General features: G+C 38.2%; 1 pseudogene; it reads right to left on the bottom strand.

The window, feature by feature from the left end:
• Positions 1–15,018: 15,018 nt before the first annotated feature.
• Positions 15,019–18,613, bottom strand: LOC149228707 (pentatricopeptide repeat-containing protein At3g12770 pseudogene; annotated as a pseudogene).
• Positions 18,614–23,232: the final 4,619 nt, after the last annotated feature.

Consider the following 23,232-nt stretch of genomic DNA (forward strand, 5'->3'; position numbering starts at 1 on the left):
AAACTTCTCAAGGAGAGATCAACTCATCAACTACTTGTTTATCCATCTGAACATACTATAGCCTCACGACCCCAATCACTTCCAATATATTGGTTCTTATTATCAATATGCTAGCACAATCTTTGGGGTCCTCAACCATTTTGATGTTGCTTAGGTCATCACAATATCCAAACAAATCTTGACAAAAGCTTCATTTTCCAATCTTCTCAAGCAGAACCAAACTCAGTCTCAGCGCTTCTCAAAACAACCAAATTTTGCTCACGACCTCATCAAACACGAATAACCATCAATACTGCTTCAAACATTCTTCGATTATTTTCCTTATCGATATTTTCCAAGATCATGTTCTTTCTCTTAACTATGGTGGATTTACACTTTTGTTCATTCAAGCTCCCTCTCAACTTAGGGAGATCAACAACTTTATTCTTCCAACTACACAGGATCTTTCTTTTGCATCATCATATCATCAAAGAACTTTGACCTTCCAAAACTTCATTCCTTCATATGGAAACAAGGTCATCATTCAATCATTAATGTAAACTTCAAAGTCATCAAGGTTCTTGCAACTCCCTCTTTCCATCATGCTCATCATCATCATAAGGTCATCATCAAGTATGATGTAGGCATATCATTTTACAACTATGTCCCTGCAAGTCTCAACAACAAGTACAACGGGGTACACAAATATATATGTACAAGAACATAAAATTAATTTTATCAATAGCATGTTATCAATATGACAGGATGTAGGGTTATCAGAACTTCAAACAAGAAAATAAACCTTAAAAATTCAAAACCTAAACCTTGTTAGGGTTTCAATTGTATGGAAGCATTCACATCTAGGGTTACACTTTTATGCCCTATACTCTTACGACAACCATTACTAGGGTGTTGTCACAAACCTTAGATATCCAACAAATAAACCATGTAAGGATTTTAGCCATAATGAAAGCATCTAGGATTTCATTTTCAAGTCCTATAATCTTATTTCAACTTTTACTAGGGTTTTTATCATAAACCCTAGATAATATCATCAAACCCTTGTATGCCCTAACAAACCCTAAAAATAAAAAAGGCTAGGGTTTCACCAAAAATAGCGAAATATAGTTATTACAAGGGTTTATTTAATCTAAACACCTTAGCAAAAGAATCTTTATGATTCTATAGCAAAACTCTAGAGATGAGAGAGTAATTTTAAAGACAAAATGATCATACCTTTTTATATGATGGAGACTTGTTATCAATCTGAAAACATACCTTGAATTGCTTCTTCTACAAACCTTTAAGGGCTCCCTCTCACCAAGACAAACTTTTTTAACAAAACATCAACATCCTCATGGTCAATGTGATTCTTCTTTTATCAGAGTGCCCAATGATCCAACTCGATTACCAAGCTACCATTCTTTCTGTTCATCATGCTCTTCATGACATAAGATCAACATATCTTTCTTTTTTTTTATTCCTTCATTAAATACCTGCAACAATCACTAACAAGTACCACCAATCAAAATATACAAGTCAAGAGTATCATTGTGGTTAGGTATTCCATGGAATCTTTAGGGAGGGGGAATTCCTAGGGTTTCCGTATCCAAAGCTTAAGTCTCATGATGTTATCTTTCGAAACGTTAACTCTAGGATTTGAATCTCAAATCCAATTCTACCATCACTACGCTTTGCCTTTTCACCTTAGACTATCTACAAACCCTAGAGACCAAGAACTAAGGTTTCTATGAGGGAATATAATTTGGTTAGGGTTTTTCCCTAGGGTTTCCAAATACCAACTAGGGTTTACAAAAACTTAGATGCCACAACCTCCAACGATATGAAAATTACACACCCTAAAAGAAATCCTAACATCCTAATCCAATTTAGGTTAGATCTTATATAAATAAAAACAATTATACATACCTCAAGAACTACATATGTTAGTCCCCCAAGATCACAAAAAGAATCCACTACAAAGATGTCATGATCTTCTTGCTGCTTTCAAGATGTTCTTATAATATCTTCAAAGATGACTCTTCAAACTAAGATTCCTTCTTTTATGTTGTTATCTTCATAGTTCCCTTAAGAGATTATTCCCTTGATTTGTTGTCCTTAATAATGTATTTGGTACCTTTTATATTTTGCATCTTCAGTCCTTTAGTTAGGGCATTGTAATATACTTCCTTCAAGGGTACAACAATTTTCATTGATGTTAAGAGTAATTATCTACACAAGGTGTCATAGCCTTGTACCTATTTCTTACAACGAAGCATAATTTCTTCATCAATTTGAATATGAATGTAAATATGGGTGCAGTCTGTCTTCTTCCTATTATACTTATGAATTTCTGAAGATAAAAAAAAAATTCAGGTTCCTTTTTGTTGGACTACAAGTTCTGAAATGTTATTGTGGAATTTTCGGATGGGTGACTTTTTACTATAATCTGATCCACCTGAAGTTTTCGGGCTTCCTGAGATCATTGAATCTTTGGCCTAATGAATCATTGTTAATGTCTTCAAATACTTCGGTCAGGATTTTCTATAGGAGGGCTTCTTCTTTTCCTTTTAGAATTACTTCAAGCCCACAAGAGATGCTTAAACAAGAGATTGTAGGCTTCTCAGATCTTTGAAAAGATAATGTGGATGCTTCTTAAAACTTTGGATCTCCTTCAAAATGATAATGTGAATATCTTTTGGAGAAGTGTACAAAACTTTAAGTTCATTGATGTTATTTGTTAATGCTACCTTAGATGAGGTCTAGATCTTCTTGAAACCTTCAATAGGTCCTAGATTATAATGAACCAAGACCTCTATATGATACTTTACCAAGACTTCCTTATTTTCAAGAAGATGAATAGATCTTTGTAACGACCAAAAGTCGTATACCCAACGGAAATATTTAAAATACTTCATAGACAAAGACATCCATCGTAGGATAGTAATTGTAAATTGTATATTATATAAAGAATTGATATAGGATGATTACAAATGAGAATGAAGGTCCTGTATATATAGCCAAGTAATACCCTTTCACGAACAAGCATGTCTCTCAAACATGCCTTTTCATTATTAACTAACTAACTATTAGTTAATTTACTTATTACTTATTATTATATTTATATTATTATGATTATTATTTATTATCTATTTTTACATCATTTATGTTCATAACAATCTTCAAACTCCCTTTTTTCTTTCTTCACCATAGCTCTGAAACCATGTTAGAAAATTAGAAAGGTAAAAAGATTTTCTTATCTTGATAATTACTTGTGATTTTTTCATATTCTTATTATCTTATTTTATCTTCTTATCATAAACAAACTACCAAAACATAAATGCATGAAGATCAAAACAACAAGGGCACAAGATGTAGGCTCTCAACCAAGGCAAAACCCCTCAAGGGCACAAGATGTAGGCTCTCAACCAAGGCAAAACCCCTCTTCTAGGGGAAAACCCAAAAAAGATTATCTTCTCTTCTTCAAGAACCAAATCAAATGAGACAACCAAGACCCTTTGACCAAGACATAAACCTTCTCCAATCCACCAAGTCAACCTCCCAATAAAGTCCTTCCAAGATGACAAAAAGTCTACTTCAAGTCAACGAAAGTCGACTTTCTTCAAAACTATATTAATCATAAATTCCAACCCTCCTACATCATATTTTAGCCTCTACTGTAGACTTGAAATTTTCGGCCTCTCCTACAACTAAAATTCTCACACGTGTGAGGGAAATACAAGAAAAATTGAGCTTCTCTTCTTCGCTAGGGTTCCTCTTATCCTCGCTAGGGTTTTTCCTTCTTCTTTAAGCCTTCTTCACTTCTTTGCGCTTCCTTTTGATTGCAAATCGAAATTTCTTAGTGAGTGTACAAATGAGGTCAAGTTCCTTCTTATTTATAGTGGTTGGATCACCCCTTTTAGGCCAACTTGATTGAGGAGGTTTACATGACCATTTTACATAAAATAAATTTTCTTTCTTTGACATAATAAGCCCAAGAATGGTGTAGAACATAATGAAAATGACACGAGACACAAGCCCTAAAAGCACTCAATGGGTGTTTTGACCTAGAAACAAAATAAATAAAGCATGAAACCCATGCTTTAAATAATTTTCTTTTACAATAATTTGTATTTTTATTTTCTTTTTAAAAAGACAAAAGACTTACAATCAATTATGAAGACCGATACTAGTTACATTTCTCAACACTTGTTAACAGAGGAGAGGAATGCAGATTTTTTTTAAACATTGGCAAAGGAAAGAGAGTTAGAGGTATGATTTCCCTCCTCTTTCTCCTTTTCATCTTCTAAATCCTCCATTTCTAAAATTGGGTCCTTATCTTCTGAAGGTTCCATATTTTCCCTAGATGAGATTTCATCCTCACTATGAGGAATGATATTCTCTAGTTGCACTTGATCTAATGCTAGCAAGTTAGAATGGAGGACTTGATGGGGTTGAGCGATTCTTTTTCTCTTGTCCAATCATCATCTTCTTCCTTTGGGGATTGCAGTGCTCCAAATATGTTATTGGAGGGAGTAAAAGAGTGACTTAGGTCTGATGTCAAGTTGATCCCTCCTAGTTTTTTCTTTCTTTTTATTTCTTGAAACTTGTTTGAATGATCCTTGCTCATAATTATTCTAAGAAGTTGAAGTTGGCTTAGAAATAGTTGAGTTACTTCAACATTAAGATAACTTTTGGCAAAGTGCTCATACTCATGGCAAGAGTTGCATTTAAAAGGAACCTGTGCATAATCAAAGGTTTGAAGATGGCTCCAACCCTCTAAGTCAAGCAGAATTGCTTTTGGAAATCCCTTTGTAAAATCTGTTTCCACACCAATTGTGGCATATGTGAAAATATTGCCCTTATGCTCTACATGAGTGATATAATGACATGCCTTGTCTCCAATAGCCCTAAGAATATTATCACCCCAAAAAATAATGGGTAGATGTAGCAATCTAATCCAAACAAGGGCAAAAGAAATTTCCATGTTAGGGTTAAAGTGTCAAGTCTAGTGGGTAAGAAACATTCCCTTGGAGTCAATGAAGTAGGGGCCAGATTTGAAGATTAGATCCATGTCCTCAAAATCCTTTCCACAATATAATGCAACAATCTACTAATGATCTCCCCAACTTTTAGAAATCCAATCCATGATGGAGTTAGGACTGGGCCAAAAGGCATGTAACTTACCAAGTCCCTTTCCTGCAAACTAATGATGTTCCTTTTCGTCATAGAAAGCCCCAAGTCAAGATTGGGAATGGCTTCCACCACTTTTGCAAATCTGCATTTCTCAAAACATTTCTAACCAACTGAAAAAAACCCATTGAGAAAAGAAACACAAGCTTCCACATCGGAATAGGAGGACCACCATTTAAGAGGCCAACTAATGGAACCACCAATAAAAGCAAGACACCAACCAATCTATGTGCGGGCATAGAGATCCTCTATAGCTAGTGAACAAATCATGTCATAGAGCACAAGAAAGACAAGGCATTTGACAACAAACTTGCAAACAAGGTCAGCCAGAATATCCACAGGCTTCAACTGAAGAGATTTGTACTCCAGAAAACTCCACTGCTCCATATTGAAGTAATGTGGCAAAAGCTAGGGAAACCCTAGCCGCTACAAAAGTGATTCCTTAAAAGCCATTCTCAACTTTCGCACGTCTTGTCCCAGAAGTGTTAATCATCGCAGATCACGTTCTTTATTGCAAATTTAAGGCATCATATTTCCCGAGAGTTTATAATTGAAACCTTGAATCATTGAGTGATACCACCATGTGCTTAGCAAAGCTCTAACTCCAAGCCTAAATACCACCATCATCCATCTACTTAGCAAAGCACTAACTCCAAGAGAGAGGCATTGTCTGATGTGCAATGGCACTTTCCTTAAAGTTAACTAGACACCTTTGGGTTCTTTCAATGAAGATATTCTTGGGTGCTAACTAATGGAATGATATATTTCGCAGGGGGTCAATTTCCCTTACCAACTTAAGAGCTTATTTTTTATCCATCTCTGAACTAAGCAACACACTTCTCTTAGCAATTCAAGGTTAGTAGATTCTTTGGGTGTTGTTGTTTTAATTTAACGTTTAATACATTGTATTGTTGTATATAGCTTATGTATACATATGTTAATGAGTAATAACACATAATAATAAGATGTTAAAAATTAGAGATCTTGAATTGAGTTTCATTAAATGATGCAAAATGGATCCTAGAAACCCTCCAAGTCTTCAAAAATTGAAAACTATCGCAAAGGATGATCCTTTAGAAATGGCGGATTACACTATCGGGAGTGAAAAATAGAGCTATCCGAGGTCAAAAGAATGGTGCACAGGAGCCGTCGGTTCTGGCCGATCAACGGTCCAGATCCGATCGGCATATCGCAATCGGCAAGGGCAAGTAGAGGCTATCGGAGGCTACCATATGAAAGTTGCGACCGCGATCAGTGCGAGTCAATAAAGACTGTCGATCAAGCGCGCAAATTGACGGCCCAGGTTAACCCACAATATCGCATCAGCAAAATACAAGGGAGTGCTTATACAAAGGCCCGGGGACTATGCGATATGTGATTGCGATATCACAGTATCGCATCGGAGTAGCGGGGCCGATACATATGTGACTTGTGATAAAGCCAGACCCGACGGGTCTTATGGGTAGAAATATATATCTTTTGAGTTACGTAAAAAGGCGTTTTTTAATGTAAATTTGCGTTTTCGTTAAATAAACGAAAAACAAAGGAAATGCGAATTGGGTGATATAATGGACTCGAAAGGGTTTTAGATACAGAGATATGTGTTTTGAGTTCGGAAACGAGTGGGATTTCGGGCGGGCCTTAGGCGGTAAGTGGTATTGGCCGGACTCCGCCTGAGCCCATACACTGGTCGCCATGTGGCTAGGCACCGGAGAGAGAAAACCACCCTTTTCGGTTAGGTAATCTCCGGGTGCATAAGCCAACCAAAATCAATGATAATCGTTGGATCAATGATCACTTGAGATAGTGCCTAGAGACGGATCCGAAGGAATTATGGGGCAGAATTGATAACATTTCAGGTCCGATAGATCGCGTTTGGGTGGGTTTTCCCGTGTTTTGTGTATTTCTCTGTGTAAACAAAGAATGACTGTTTTGGGGATTTCTAAAGTGCTAATGGTTCCTTCCGATGCAGAACACGTAGCCACCATCCCTGAAGACGTTACGCCATGATTGGTTAATGCTCATAGGGGGTTTGAACGAATAGAGGCCAGAAGCCAGAGAGCCTAGAAGATGAAACGAACAAACAGCGCCAATTGGCTTAAAAGCCACTAAGAGACAGAGACAGAAGCAAGCAATGCTGAGACAAAGAGAATTAGAGACAGAGAAGGAGATGGAGAGTCTGTGTACTCATAGAGACTTGAAAGATTCAAGTAAACTCCTGCAGTTTTATATCTGTTGTGTTGAGACTCAAATTCAGCTCACTTTTGTAAAACTCTCCTTTTGAAGACATAATAAAGAGGTTACCACTGAAGGCTGGACTAGGAGATGTAGCCCAAGAGTTTTGGGTGAACTCGTTGATTATCTTGTTGTGTTATGTGTGTGTATCTATTATGCGTCTTTAACTGCTTCATTGTCTATATTATTCGCAATCTTATCAATCCATTGCACTAAGTATTATAGGCAAATCTTGCACATGAGTCTGTAATTACCTTAATATTAGTCTAAGATCTAATTTTCAGATCAAGTGGTATCAGAGCTTTAGGTTTGCTAAGGTTAGACAAGCTTGTGCTAGATTTTTGAATGCTAACTAGGTCAAAGCTCAAACTAAGAGAAGGAGAGCTTGTTGACGATAATCCACAAATTGGAAGAGTCTATCCTAGGAGGAGAATAGCAGAACAAGTCCCATTGGAATCAGAATTTCAGTTCATAGACAGTTTCATGACCATGACAGCAATGGTGGAAGAGATGTATCGAGAATTCAAGAAGGGTCGAGGTGAAAGCACTTCGACACCCAAACCAAACAAGGGAGCAGAGGAACCTTCTCTAGATGCCCCAGAGGGCAAAGGGGAAAAGCTTCATCCATCATCTCCTCCACCATCACCTCCATCATCCTCATCTCCTAGCCCTGAAAAGAAAAAGAAGAAAACATCTTTGATTAAATTAGATGTAAAGTTTGATTTGTTAATCTATGATGGAGAATTAAATGCAGAAAAGCTAGATAACTGGATTAGACAGATTGATGTATATTGCAGGGTGTAGAACATCGATTCAGAGAGGAGAAAGATTCAACTGGCTAGCCTTCGCCTTGGAGGAACTGCACTAGTGTGGTGGGAAGGCAAGACACAAGCTGATTTAAAGAAGCATGGTAAAATTCTTTATACCTGGAATGAATTTGTTTCTGCCATTAAAAAACAATTCTATCCACTAGCTTATATGCAGCAAGCAATGATGAGTTGGCAAACACTTCGCCAATTAAAGGGGCAAAGTGTACAGAGCTATACCTAGGAATTTAAAAAAAGAGCTTTAACTCTAGGCATTTCTCTAGACTCACTGGAAACTTTGTTGAAGTACATAGGTGGTCTACATAGCTATTTGAAGCACACCATTCTCATGTTTAACCCCACTAGCGTAGATGATGTATCAGTCCAGGCTACACATCTAGAGGCTAGAGGCAAAAATGTGAACCTAGAGATTGGGGGATCATCAAAACCCTCTGCAAGCAAGAACAAGGAAAAGAAGAAGCAGAAATGGAAGGAGAGGAAGACAAACACTGTACAAAAAGGCAAACCTTCATGCACTCACTACAAGAAGGATGGACACGATGATGAACACTGTTGGTATTTGCATCCAGCGCTGAAACCCAAGAAATTTGGTGGTAAGAAGAAGAAGATTGTTGCTACTATTCAGAAAGACTTGGGGTCAGACTCAGGTGATGAAACAACAGTCACAACCACAGGTATAAAAGGTTATCTGCTTTAAAGAATGCAGAGATCAAGAAGCAGGTACAGGAGCTGCTCTATAAAGGGTTCATAAGACCAAGCACATTACCATGTGGATCTCCAATTGTGTTGGTGAGAAATAAAGATGGTTTGTGGAGGATGTGCATTGATTACAGGCACTGAATAAAATAACGATCAAGAATCATTATCCTCTTCCTCGCATTGATGATCTATTAGATCAGCTAAAGGACGCAGTTTACTTTTCCAAGTTGGACTTGCGTAGTGGCTATCATCAGGTCAGAGTTGTAGAACAAGATGCATGGAAGATTTTTTTCAAGACAAAGCAAGGGTTGTATGAATGGCTAGTTATGTCATTTGGCTTAACTAATGCTCCTGCCACTTTCATGAGAGTTCTGAATGATGTACTCAGGCCTTTTATTGATGGTTTTGTAATTGTATATTTAGATGACATTCTTGTTTTCAGTGAAACATAGGAAGAACATTTGAAGCATGTAAAACAGACTTTAGTTGTTTTGAAAAGAGAACATCTCCATGTGAAGTTATCAAAATGTGAATTTGGGAAAACATCTTTAAATTATTTGGGTCATATTGTAGGGGGTGGTGAATTGAAGATAGATCCCTCTAAGGTTGAAGTCATTGTGAACTGGCCTAAACCCAAATCTGCTACAGAAGTTAGGAGTTTCCTAGGAGCGGCACAATATTGGAGAAAGTTTATTGCTAACTTTTCCTTGATTGTAGCTTCTTTACATGCTTTAATAGGATTGAACAAGGTGTTTCAGTGGGGAGGAAAACAGCAGAAAGTCTTCGACACCTTCAAAGAAAAAATTAGTACAGCACTAGTATTAGCACTGCCAGATCTTCAACGACAATTCGAGATTGAAACAGATGCAGTGACTATGCCATGGGAGCAGTGTTGATGCAACACGGTAAAACCATATGTTATCATTCTGAGACATTTACTTCTACAGTAGTTAATTATCCCACATATGATAAAGAATTGTATGCATTAGTACAAAGTGTGAAAAAGTGGAAACATTACCTAACAGGCAAAGAAACAATTATACATACAGATCATCACCCACTTCAATATTTACACTCACAAACTAAATTGCAGCAATCAAGACACTATAGGTGGATGGGTTTTCTACAACAGTTTCATCTTGTCATCATATATAAGGAGGGCATACACAATAAGGTTGTAGATATGTTATCAAGACCAATCATAAATGCATCTACTATACTTAAGCATAACTTAGTATTGCATGAAAGCTACAGTGAACAATATGCCCAAGATGTAGATTTTAAAGATGTATATGCAACTTTAAGTCATGGAAAACATGTAGAAGAATTGGATTATCATGTTAAAGACCAACTCTTATATCATCTGGGAAAGTTATGCATTCCTCAAACTGAAAGAGTTAACACAATCCGAGAAGCACATACTTCTATAATATCAGGTCATTTTGGTGTAAGTAAAATAGTTGCACAGCTGCAAAGGCTCTGTTATTAGCCAAAAATGCACGAAACAGTTTCTAGATATATTAAAGGGTGTACCATGTGTGCTAAAAGCAAGCCCAGTAATAGAAAATTAGGCTTGTACACTCCACTTTCAATTCATTTTCATCTTTGGGAAAGTGTTTCCATGGACTTTGTTGGGGGATTGCCAAAATCTAGAAAAGTCATGATTATTTATATGTTATTGTGGATAGGTTCAGCAAAATGTGTATTTTATACCTTGTAACAAGCAGATTATAGCTCAACAAACAAGAAAGTTGTTCTTTCAGCATCTATGGGTTCATTACCCACTTCTATTGTATATGATCAAGATTCCCGATTTGTTGGGAAGTTTTGGTAAGGTCTATGGGAGTTGATGGACACCAGATTGAAGAAGAGCACGACATTTCATCCACAAACAGATGGCCAAACAGAGGTGGTCAACATGACAGTGATCCAGTTGCTCAAGGGCTATTGCAGTAAGCATCCCAAGCTTTGAGATGAACATTTGTGTTATGTGCAACATGCTTACAACTGTGCCAAGCACTCTTCTACATAGAGATCTCCTTTTGAAACTTGTTTTAGTTTTACACCAAAGTCTCCCTTGGATTTTGTCTTTAGTAAAGACATAGTAGTTGTTGGACACAGTGATATGGACAAAGCAATCAAGTTTATTGAAAAAATCCAAGAAATTCACTAGACAGTGCAAGAACAATGGGAGAGAAGCCAAGCCAAGTACAAGGCAGGACATGACAAGCATCGAATTGAGCATAGCTTCCAAGTTGGTGATCAAGTCTAGTTGTACATCAGTAAAAACAAAATGCAAGGTGAAGGTAAGAAGCTGAAGCCAATAAGGTATGGGCCTTTCAAGATACTTGAAAAAATTGGTGAAAATGCTTTTCGCCTTGATTTGCCAGCCTATATGCATATCTATTCAGTCATTAATGTAGAGAACTTGAGACTATATGGACCTTCATTGATTGAAGATCCCGAAGAGCAAAGTTAGTTGCCTTCTATTGATGATCTGTTGCCTGAATATCTCAATGAGTTACTAGAAGACACAGTTCTGGACAGGAAGGTGAGAACTACGTGCAGAGGAGATGTTGAGTACCTGAAAATTGGACTCAAAGGTTCAAAACCAAGCAGTGCAAGATGGATAGAGAGCGGACAAGTGATGAAGCTATATCCTCACTTAATTGATGCTTAAAAACCAACTTTTGGTGGTCCAAAAGCTTTTTTAGTGGGAAGACGTGATCCAAAATGAATTCTAGAAACCCTCTAAGTCTTCAAAAATCGAAAGCTATCGCAAAGGATGATCCTCTAGAAATGGCGGATTACACTATCGGGAGCGAAAAACATGAAGAAACAGTGAAAAACAGAGATATCTGAGGTCAAAAGACGATGCACAGAAGTCGTCGGATCTGGCTGATCAACGGTCTAAATCCGATCGGCATATCGCAATCGGCAAGGGCAAGCGGAGGCTACCATATGAAAGTTGTGATTGCAATTAGCGCGAGTCAACGAGGACCATCGATCAAGCACGCAGATCGATGGCCCAGGTTAACCGTGATATCGCATCGGCAAAATACAAGGGAGCGCTTATACAAAGGCCCGAGGACTATGCGATATACGATTGCGATATCGTAGTGTCGCATCGGAGTAGCGGTGCTAATACATACGTGACTTGCAATAAAGCCGGACCCGACAGGTCTTATGGGTAGAAATATATATCTTTTGAGTTCCGTAAAAAGGCATTTTTTAATGTAAATTAGTGTTTTCGTTAAATAAACGAAAAACAAAGGAAATGCAAATTGGGCGATATAATGGACTCGAAAGAGTTTTTAGACACAGCGAGATGTGTTTTGAGTTCTGAAATGAGTGGGATTTCGGGCGGGCCTTAGGCGATAAGTGGTATTGGCCGGGTTCGCCCAAGCCCATACGCTGGCCGCCACGTGGCCAAGCGTCGGAGAGAGAAAACCAACCTTTTCGGGTGGGTAATTTTCGAGCGCATAAGCCACCTGAAATCAATGATAACCATTGGATCAACGATCACTTACGATAGCGCCCAGAGATGGATCCGAAGGGATTATGGGACAGAATTGATAACATTTCAGGTCTGATAGACCGCGTTTGGGTGGATTTTCCCGTGTTTTGTGTATTTCTCTGTGTAAACAGAGAACCACTGTTTTGGGGATTTCTAAAGCGCCGATGGTTCCTTCCATTGCAGAACAGGTGACCACCGTCCTTGAAGACGTCACGCCGTGATTGGTTAACGCTCAGAGGGGGTTTGAACGGACAGAGGCTGGAAGCCAGAGAGTCCAGAAGATGAAACAAACAGACAACGCTAATTGGCTTAAACGCCACTGAAAGACAGAGACAGAGGCAAGCAATGCTGAGACAGAGAGAAATAGAGATAGAGAAGGAGAGGGAGAGTCTGTGTACTCAGGGAGACTTGAGGAATTCAAGTAAACTCTTGTTGTTTTATATATGTTGTGTTGAAACTCAAATTGAGCTCACTTTTGTAAAACTTTGCTCTTGAAGACATAATAGAGAGGTCACCAATGAAGGTTGGACCAAGAGATGTAGCTCGGGAGTTTTTGGTGAACTCCTTGATTATCTTGTTGTGTTATGTGTGTGTGTCTGTTATGCATCTTTAACTACTTCATTGTCTATATTATTCGCAATCTTATCGATCTATTGCACTAAGTAATGTAGGCAAACCCTGCACATGAGTCTATAATTACCTTAATATTAGTCTAAGATCTCATTTTCAAATCATTAAATGTTGTTTGTATATATATAGGCGTAGGTGTGTCTACAGCCCAATGGATTAGTTCAGCCCAGTGTTGCGAGGGAGCGCCCCTGCTCCCCCCTCTCGATCCTTTTCCCAATCTGCGCTCTGGGCGGGAGCGACTCGGGAGTGGGTTGGGAGCGCGCTCCCAAAATCGCTCCCGAAAAGGGAGCGATTTCGGGAGCGCGTTCCCTAAAAAAATTTCACTCCCTGCCTTTTCGAGACGTTTTCGGAAGCGTTTTGCCTTTTTTGCAAAAAAAAATTGTAGTAATGTTCGAAATGCAATTTTTTTTTAAAGAAACAAATAATTTTTGAGTGGGACAGCTTAATGATCAAGTCTATGTCCCTAGTATTGATATGCTATTCATGGTAATGTTATATTCTTAAAGTAAAAGTGGCATTCTCCTTAATCTTCATTTTCATCTTTTTACTTCAATTTTTAACATTACCATGAAATAACTCAGGATGTTTGAGAGTGGTTCCGGCCTCATTGGATTTCATAGGGAGAAAGTAGAATTTTATATTTCATTCAAAATCCAACAAACTTATCAGTTTTTCAGGATTTCAGGATTGGGGGATTGCAACGTTTCTATTGAATTTTGTCATGTATTAGGGTATGAAACTCGTATTTAATCAAGAGCACCAATCCCTCTATGTACCTTGATGTTAGTGACATTGGTTATCGAACTCCTCTATCATGACCCTCCTTAAAATGTACGCATCACTCAAACAAAATCTTGACTTGACATGCTATGCTTTTTCTATCTTATGTTAATGCTTAGAGGGTGATATTAATGACAAAAATCCCTATACAAATACAGGGGTAATGACAAAGATACCTCTGGATATTAATGCTTAGAGGGTGATATTAATGACAAAGATCATGATTTTCCAACAAGACTAAAAAATTAGACATTTCTCATGGTAGCAAGAGGCCCAAGCATAAGAAATAGATAATAGATTTACTTCCCTTTTCTAGTTTCTAGTAGTTTTTATAACTATTGACTCTTTCATATTAATTATGATATTTTTTTAAACAATATATGACAATTTAAGTTTGAAATTGGCAATTATAACTCATTAGTAATGAATTATGAATATGACGCTTCATGAAAGTTGAAAGTTGTTTCATTTCATTTCATTTTATAACATTTCATTTCATGTTAGATATTATTTGTTGTAATGGTTACACTTAGCTTCCAAGTACAACTTTGGTGATCAATGATGATAAATGTTATATTGTGAATTTTGAAAGCTTGAAACTTTAAGATTGATAAATCATGAGACTCAATATGTTGTATGTTACTATGTTAATAACTTGTGGACATGGTTGATGAAGATTATAACTTCTAGATGATTGTTGTTATATGGTTCAATCTATGTTTTTTTATGTTTTTTATATTTAATTCGTTATTCTACATGTTTTGGTTGACATATATGTATCAAAATATAAAAAAAATAAAAATATATATATATTATATTTAAAACGCTCCAAGATTTGCTTCCAAACTGGGAGCTTCTGAAAATGTTGATCCCACTCCCGTTTTCGCTCCCACTCCCCGCTTTCACTCCCTCTCCCAAGTAACACTGGTTCAGCCAGTTGTCACCAATGTTGCTAAACATTTCACTTGTTCAGCAACAAAAAGTCCTTGGTTGAATCCCCTTCTGTGAGACACACTACTCTACACCAACGGATTTACTAGAAATGCCCATCCATGAATGTGAACAAGCATCCCATAGATATCCCACAATGTTTTGTCTGGAAGGAAAAAGTCCACACCAAGAAATAGCTGGGCCAACATTCAAAATTACTCTCAAGCCTTATGCTTGTTTGAAAATCGATGTCCGTACCATGTGAACTTAGAATTTCTCTAAGACGTTCAAACTTCTGCTCAATATTCTGCAATCAAAATCCTACAGCTTGTTTCATCCCTGCTATACCTGATCCACTCTTCCCCTCAACATCTGCGAATCACACATTTATGCAGAGTCCTATTGAATCAAAAATTGAGATCTATGATAGTTACTGCTTGCGTTTTGAAAACTGCAGATCTTCTCAGCTTGCATTTGAAGATAATTGGGCACTAACAAACATTCGGTGGCTCCCCCTGTAGTTTGTGGATCTATATACATATATACAAAATTCCATATATTTTCATACCTAAAATGGAGTCAACATCGTTTTCCGTATGTTTTTGCTCTGAATCTCCGACACCTGGTTGCATTGATGCAAATCACCATTCACTTTGTTCTTACGGTGCCTTGACATGATAAATCATAAAATGGACCACGTTGCCTGACATACAAAAATGCACTTTAAAAATAAGGACTCCACGCTTTAACTGGATACTATCAAGGACATGTATGCTGCTGTCCAGTTCCTGACTTTAGCTCTGACTGGAATATAATGCTATTAATCACCCAGTCCGTCTAAAGATGTCCTCTTGCATTACTGAATTATTACTCCATATCTCCATACGCTACAGTATGCCTTAAGTCTCTGAACTGGAGAACATTGCCAGACAAGCAATATGAATATAATATAGTCGTACAAGGTTATGTTTTTTTTATCTGCTTTTAGTGCCATCACCAGTAATCCCCACAAGAACACAATCCATCATTGAAATGATGGAAACGGTGTGCATCCCTCAAAATAATCTCTCGATCCACAATCTTAGAAATGAACTTTGTTGCATTGTGGCAGTCATCACAGACACGAAGATTTTTGGTGATTCGGACAGGGGTCCCAGAACTTGTGTTGATAAGCCCAAAAGCAATAGCGAGTTTCTCACTGTGACTCATCAGCATTCGTTCTTTTACATCATCGTCAACATTGTGTAGCACAGAGTCCATGTCTGGTACATATCCTGCCTCCTTCATCTTCCCATCCAAGGACTCCAACATTGCATACATTTCCTGAGATTGAGGGTGTGACCTGTCTTCCATGTGAAATTTATAAACATTGTTATTTAATTCAATGAAGCTGCATCCTGCCATTTTTCTCAATCCCCTTTCATTCATCAATGTTCTCACCTTGGCTACATCATTCCACCTTCTTGTTGCTGCATAAATGTTCGACAGAAGCACATAATATCCAACATTATCAGGTTCTAATTTGAAAAGGTATTCTGCCACACGTTCTGCAAGCTCGATGCTGCGATGAATTTTACAGGCTCCAAGTAATGCCCCCCAAACTCGAGCATCTGGCTCTAATGGCATCTTACTGATAAAGTCATGTGCTTCATCCAAACATCCAACGCGGCCAAGAAGGTCAACCATGCATGCATAATGCCTCAACCTAGGCTTGATGCCATAATCTCGACTCATGGAATGGAAATATTTCCAACCCTCATCAACTAACCCTGCATGGCTACAAGCAGACAAAACAGAAACAAAGGTCACATGATTTGGCTTTATTTCTGTTTGTTGCATCTGCGTAAAAAGTGCAAGGGCATCCTCTCCACGCCCATGTGTCCCATATCCTGCAATCATTGCACTCCATGAAACCACATTTCTTTCTGACATTCTGTCAAATAACCAATGAGCAATCTCTAAACTCCCACATTTTGCATACATGTCTATCAGGGCAGTTTCCACAGAAACATCCAACTCAAAACCATTGCTAATCAAATAATCATGCACCCGCTTTCCTTGTTCCAAAGCTCCGAACTGAGCACATGCTGAGATCACGCTCAACATGGTGACCAAGTTGGGTTTCACACCTGCTCGTTGCATTTCACTGAAAATAGTCAAAGCCTCAATTGCAAGCTCATTTTGTTCATACCCTGCAATCATTGCACTCCATGAGACCACATTTCTGACGGTCATTTTGTCAAACAATTGACGTGCCATCTCCATAATCCCACATTTGGCATACATATCTACAAGGGCAGTCCCTACAAAAACATCTGAGTCTAATCCGCTCTTAACTATGAAACCATGGATACACTTCCCTTGTCGTACGGCTCCCACCTGAGAACATGCGAGTAACACATTTGTCATGGTAACCAAGTTGGGTTTTATGGCTGCATTCCTCATTTGATTAATAAATTTGAGGACCTTGTCCAAGTGCCCACTTTGGGCATACCCTGAGATGATTGTATTCCATGAGACCACATCTCTTTTAGACATCTTGTCAAACACTAAAGCTGAATCTTCCAAACCTCCACACTTGGTGTATAAAGCTATAAGCGAATTTCCCACATATAAATTACACTCAAATCCTTTCTTAATTACACAACCATGAATGCACTTACCTTGTTGCAACGCATCTAGATGTGAAATTGCGGATAGAATGCTCACCACCGTGACTGGGTCAGCTGACATCTCTGCAGCTTGCATTTGCCGAAACAGCATCAAGGCCTCACTGGCACATCCATTCTGGGCGTACCCTGCAATTATTCCAGTCCACGAAACCACATCTCTTACGGACATTCTGTCAAACACCTGGCGTGCATCCTTCATGCTCCCACATTTTGAATACATGTCTACCAGAGCAGCGTCCACAAAAACATCCCCGCCAATCCCACCCCTCAAAATGTGATAATGAATCACACTGCCCTCTTGCAGAGACGATAATGCAGCACATGCCTTGAGCACATACGGAAATGTAAACCTGTTTGGCTCTATACCACTACGCTGCATTTCATAATAAAGTGCTATAGTGTCTTCGAAAAGGCCATTTCTGGCATATGCTTTAATCATTGCATTGAATAAGCAAATATTTGGTTGGGGTATTCTATCAAACACTTGGCGCGCATTCTCGACAGTTCTTCGCGTGGAGTACACGTCAACAAGTTTGGAACCTAAAAATGTATCTTTTTCAAATCCATCTGTGATCATACGGGCATGAACTTGCCCCACTGCTTCGATATTTGTATAAATTTCTAACACAGAAGCGTAGACTGCAGCGTTGGAATCCACATTAATGCCTCTGTGTCGTGTTCGATTCATCGGCTTTGTTCTCAATTTTTGTGGGTAGTGTTGCTTAAGATGATGAAATAAGCGCGTAACGATATGAATTTGCATGCCATGACGTCTACAGGTTTGAAAAGAGCACGCTAACGACATTGCAGAAGCAATGATAATCTGATATTATGGATAACAGTGTGGCAAGCCATGTGGGGTTTCAAGATATGTCTTCCTATTTAGTGGCATTCCAGAAGAGTTGAATAAAATAATCAATAAACGCCAGGCTTTCAAAACTGTGCTGGTAATACCGATCATTAAAATTACTGAAACGGCAATGGCTATTGGAGTGTAAATATCTTTGTCGAATTCAAAGTCTCAGTCTCAGTGTCGATGCTATGAGAGTGAATATACTTGAAATTACTCTCAAATTCACTCAACGCCAGTCTCAAAGGCCCCTCAAACTTTGAACACTGTTCCATCAAAACATTGGGTTTTTCAATTTTACTTTCTCTCAAGCTCACAAAACTTCACATAATTTGGTGTTAAAACAGCAATGTCCTATTATTCATGGTTATCGTGTCATTTAAAATGATTGGTTACTAGTTTATGTCGGAGCAAATTTCACCTTTTGTCAAATGTTTTCACCTTTATATCTAAATCCAACTACCTTGTAATATACCTCTATTATCACCCATAGTTACCATTATGGTAGAAAGAAATGTCACTAAGCTAACACAATTTTTAAGGTTTTGGTTACGGAAATGAGGTCTAAATTTTTCTTTAACTCTTTAAAACTTAAAATGGACAATACCATTGTGTTTGTCTCGTGTGGACCTTTCCAACGGTAGAAGTTTCAATTCGATCTGACCTACAAATCAAAAGATAGAAGTCTTCAAAGACTCAACCAATAGCCACATGCCATGTCATCGAGACTGGCCACATGTCTCCCATGTGGTCCCCACATGGTGCTCGCATGGCCCTCCAAGTCATAATTGTGTTTGTTGTTGACTCGTTCATCATAATGCGTAAGCATGCATTGATGGCACGACCTTCCTTTCCAATGGCTCGTATATAATATATACAAAGGTGAACCTCGCCCTTTCGGTCCTTCCATCAGTCGTGTGGGCCCCCCCTGTTCAACCTCATCCCAGAAAAATAATCTTAGAGATTTCCTTTGCAGTCCCTATTGAAACTGTCGGGGAAGAACCTCTAGGGTTACGTGCAACCCCACTTTACCAAACCACCACGCCAATCTATTGGGGAGCGTTCAACCAATCACATGAGTTCTGACCTCCATCGTGGACCCTTCCTCCTACGTGTTCATCGCTTACCCACACATCTGTGTGCTTGGGCTCCACCACTGCCACATCACCTTTGGAATCATATCCCGACAGGATTGAACTGAGCTCCTCGATAATTCACCAAGGTAGAAGCATTGAGGTGACATCACAGTCTCTAATCGTCGAGGTGACTTCATAGTCTCAAATTGTTGAAGTGGCGTAGAGGTTGTGGGGTCTTTGTTTCATCGCAAGGGTTCACGCATGAATGGGCCCACAAGCCACGTCATCCTGGGGATTTAATCCCAGAACTTCCTCCTCGAGCTCCCTTTGAAACCTTTGTTGTCATCCAATGGTGCAAACTCTACTATGAGATCGATGGCTCTAAAACCACATCAATCTAGCCTTTGGTCATGGTGCCCGGCCACATGGGCGTACGAGGCTCAAGGCCCAATTTCCTCTAAGACTTAGGGTTTTAAGCTCCCGCACGTTTGACAATTTCAAAGCTTGTGTATATATAAATGACAGAGCCTTTGCCTCAGGCCTCCAAAGCCATAACATATGTGAATATGTTTGTGCCTCGTCTAGCTACCCCTTTTGAGTTTTTATGGAGACTCATCATGACCCTCATTTTTGTATGCAAGGGTTTACATAGATGTGTAGGTGCATATATGTATATATGCTTTGTTCCATCTCTTCAGTTCTTTTACAAAGCCTCAACCCATCATACCCTATTGTGGCCTATACATATATGGATTCATCTATATATATGTATTTTTGTGTGTGTGTGTGTGTGAATGAAAACAAGGCTATTCGTCCTTAGCTTGTAGTTTTATAAAATAAGGCCTGATGGCCAAATTGTTTTAATATAGGCATTCAATTTCCCTTTAACAAAGATTGTATTTCTTTCCATACATAGGTATTTGGACTAATTTGTAGGCTCAGAATAAACACAAGAATGAACGCATTCCTTAGAAAAATATTTTGGGAATCAGACTCTCATTTCCTCATAGGAAAAAGAGCATCCCTTGCTATAAATGTAGGCACATTAACAACACTACAAACATAAACATGATACCCACATGCAATACAGTGAAAGACTTTAGGCATTTAGCTATAGATGCATGACAAAAATTTATAAAAAAAAAACCATAAGCATTTAGGAATTTCATTCAATAAGTTCATGCACCAGCATTACACAACGATGTAACATCATTTAAAGCTACATATCAATTTCCACAAGGAAATTCTTTAATTCCACATCTCGCAACTTAGTGCACCTTATTTACAATACAAGAAAAGGGAAAATTGAAGGTGGGACTTCAATTTTCCACCCAACCATAGACCCACTGTAGCCACAATCACTTACAAAAGTCACCCAAGAGCCAAATCCACGATCTCAGGGGAATTTCATTTTAGTAGATTTAGCATGAAGCCAGATTCAACCCACAGAGGATAGGAAATGCATATGACAATAGGTGGTTTATCAGCTAGTCAAGCACAGTATAAGTCACAACAATGGGTGGTTTATCAAATTATCAGTTGTTTCAAGCACTCTAAGAGGCTTATTAGCCCACAACACGCGCTCTGGGTAGTTTATAAACTCTCTTAGCAAGCACCCATTTGTTTATGGTTTATCAACGCTAGCTAGCACCCTGAGTGCTTTCTTAGCCAGTCTTTGGCAAGCACTCATTCCCATTTTGTCTTAATCCTCCTGCACTCTAGTCACAATTTCCTCTTTCAAGGAATGTCATTCCCTCAACTCATAACTCTTTCCATCTTTCCTTGTGAGCTTCACCAAGAAAATGTCCAACCCCCATAATTGTGTATTTCTTTTTTTATTATTTCCTCAAGGTTTATCTTCATGTTCCCCTGGACCTCTTCTTCTTTTTCTTATTATTTGCACCAAAAAATTAATTAAAGGTGTCAGTTAACCCCACTTGGGTTTATCTTTCCTCTTCCCTCTTAGATCATGGATATGTGGTTCCACTCTTTAGGCCAATATACAAAAATACATTATTTTATTGTATCAAGTATCACTATATTGCAAAATTAGGGGAAAAGCATGTCAAGGGTGTCACAAACCTCACCCCCTTAAAGGGAACATCATCCTTGGTGTTCTTATCAATGAAGAACAAACAAAATTGAACTTCACATAGAGTACTTAGATCCACTTATTCAACAAACAAATATAGGCACTACACCCTTATTTGCTCAGTCATCTCCTAGGTGGCTTCATCAGGTCCAAAGTGCTTTTGTTTCACCTTGACTTGGTCTATTGTTCTATTCTTAAAGAGTGATTTACCCCCAATCTAGGATGCATAGTGGTTCTTGCTGGAATTCTCCCTCAAGTTCCACCTATATCACATACCAATCAACAACATGATTAGTGTCATAAACATATTTCTTAAGTAGGGAAACATGAAAAATATTGTGTGCTTTCATTGTGGGTGGCAAGGCTAATATGTAGGCCATTGGCCCCACTCTCTCCAAGATCTGAAATGGTCCACTATATCTGGGTGCCAACTTGGCACATGAACCCATTTTTAATGAGCTTTTCTTTGGCTTAATACAGAGATAAACATGCTCTCCCACTTGAAACTATTTATGTAGTCTTTGTTGATCTGCATAATTTTCCTGCCTATCCTAGGTTGCTTTTAAATTTTTCTTGATTTTTATCATCTCTTGCTCCATTTATTTTAGCAAATCTAGCCTAACAGTTACTCTATTTAGTGGATCATCCCAATTGATAAGAATATTGCATTTCTTGCCATAAAGTGCCTCAAAGGGACTCATTCCCAATAACTCTTGATAGTCATTGTTGTATGAAAATTCTACCAATTGAAGGTAGTATTCCCACTTTCTTGGTTGATGCATCACATACATCCTAAACATATCTTCCAATATTCTATTTACTTTCTCTATTTGACATTCGATTCAAGGATGATAAGTTGTGCTAAAGGCTAGTTGGTTTCCAAAACTAGCAAATAGTGACTTCCAAAATTTTGAAGTAAGCTTGGTATCTTTGTTTGATATTATATTTTTGGGTACTCCATGCAACCTGATTATATCTTTTATGAAGATATGGGCTATATCTATTGCTTCATGAGTAGACTTAAATACTATAAGGTGAGTTGTCTTGCTCAAATTATCCACCACCACCATGATAACATCATGTTGTCTATATGTCTTGGGCAATCCTGTAATGAAGTCCATGGATATGGCCTCCCATTTCCATTCTGGAATTGGAATTGGTTGTAGCAGTCCAACTAGATTTCTACTCTCCACCTTCACTCATTGACATTCCAAACATTTTGCAAGGTATTTTACAATATATTTCTTCATTCCTAGCCAAAAATATGTCCTCTTCATGGCTTTCATCATCTTTTGATATCTAGTATGACATGAGTAACGTCTTTTAGGGAATTCATCCATGATAAGCTTCCTTAAATCCATAGCATTGGGCACATATTTCCTATTCTTGAATATTAGTATTCCATCATCATTGAGCTGGAATTTTCCTTTTATTGATCCATCTGGTTGTTCTTGCCAACACTTCTCCACATATTGGTAGTGTTCATCATCTTCATTCCTTCTTTAATCTAGTCCTTGATGTCAAATAAGCATGTGCTCAGGGCTGCTAGTTGAACCTCTTGCAAAATTTTGCTCAGTTCATCTACCACCTTATTTCCCTTTCCTTTGATGTGCTTAATTTTGAAATCAAATTCATTGATCAAAGCCAACCACCTAGCTTGTATGGCATTCAGCTTAAGTTGGTCAAACAAGTATTTCAAACCATTGTGATCTATCATCAACACAAACCTCCTTCTCAATAGGTAATGCCTCC

Source organism: Pinus tabuliformis, chromosome J (assembly GCF_031772625.1).
Source record: "Pinus tabuliformis cultivar Carrire ecotype Pingquan chromosome J, CPIR1, whole genome shotgun sequence".
Classification (NCBI taxonomy): domain Eukaryota; kingdom Viridiplantae; phylum Streptophyta; class Pinopsida; order Pinales; family Pinaceae; genus Pinus; species Pinus tabuliformis.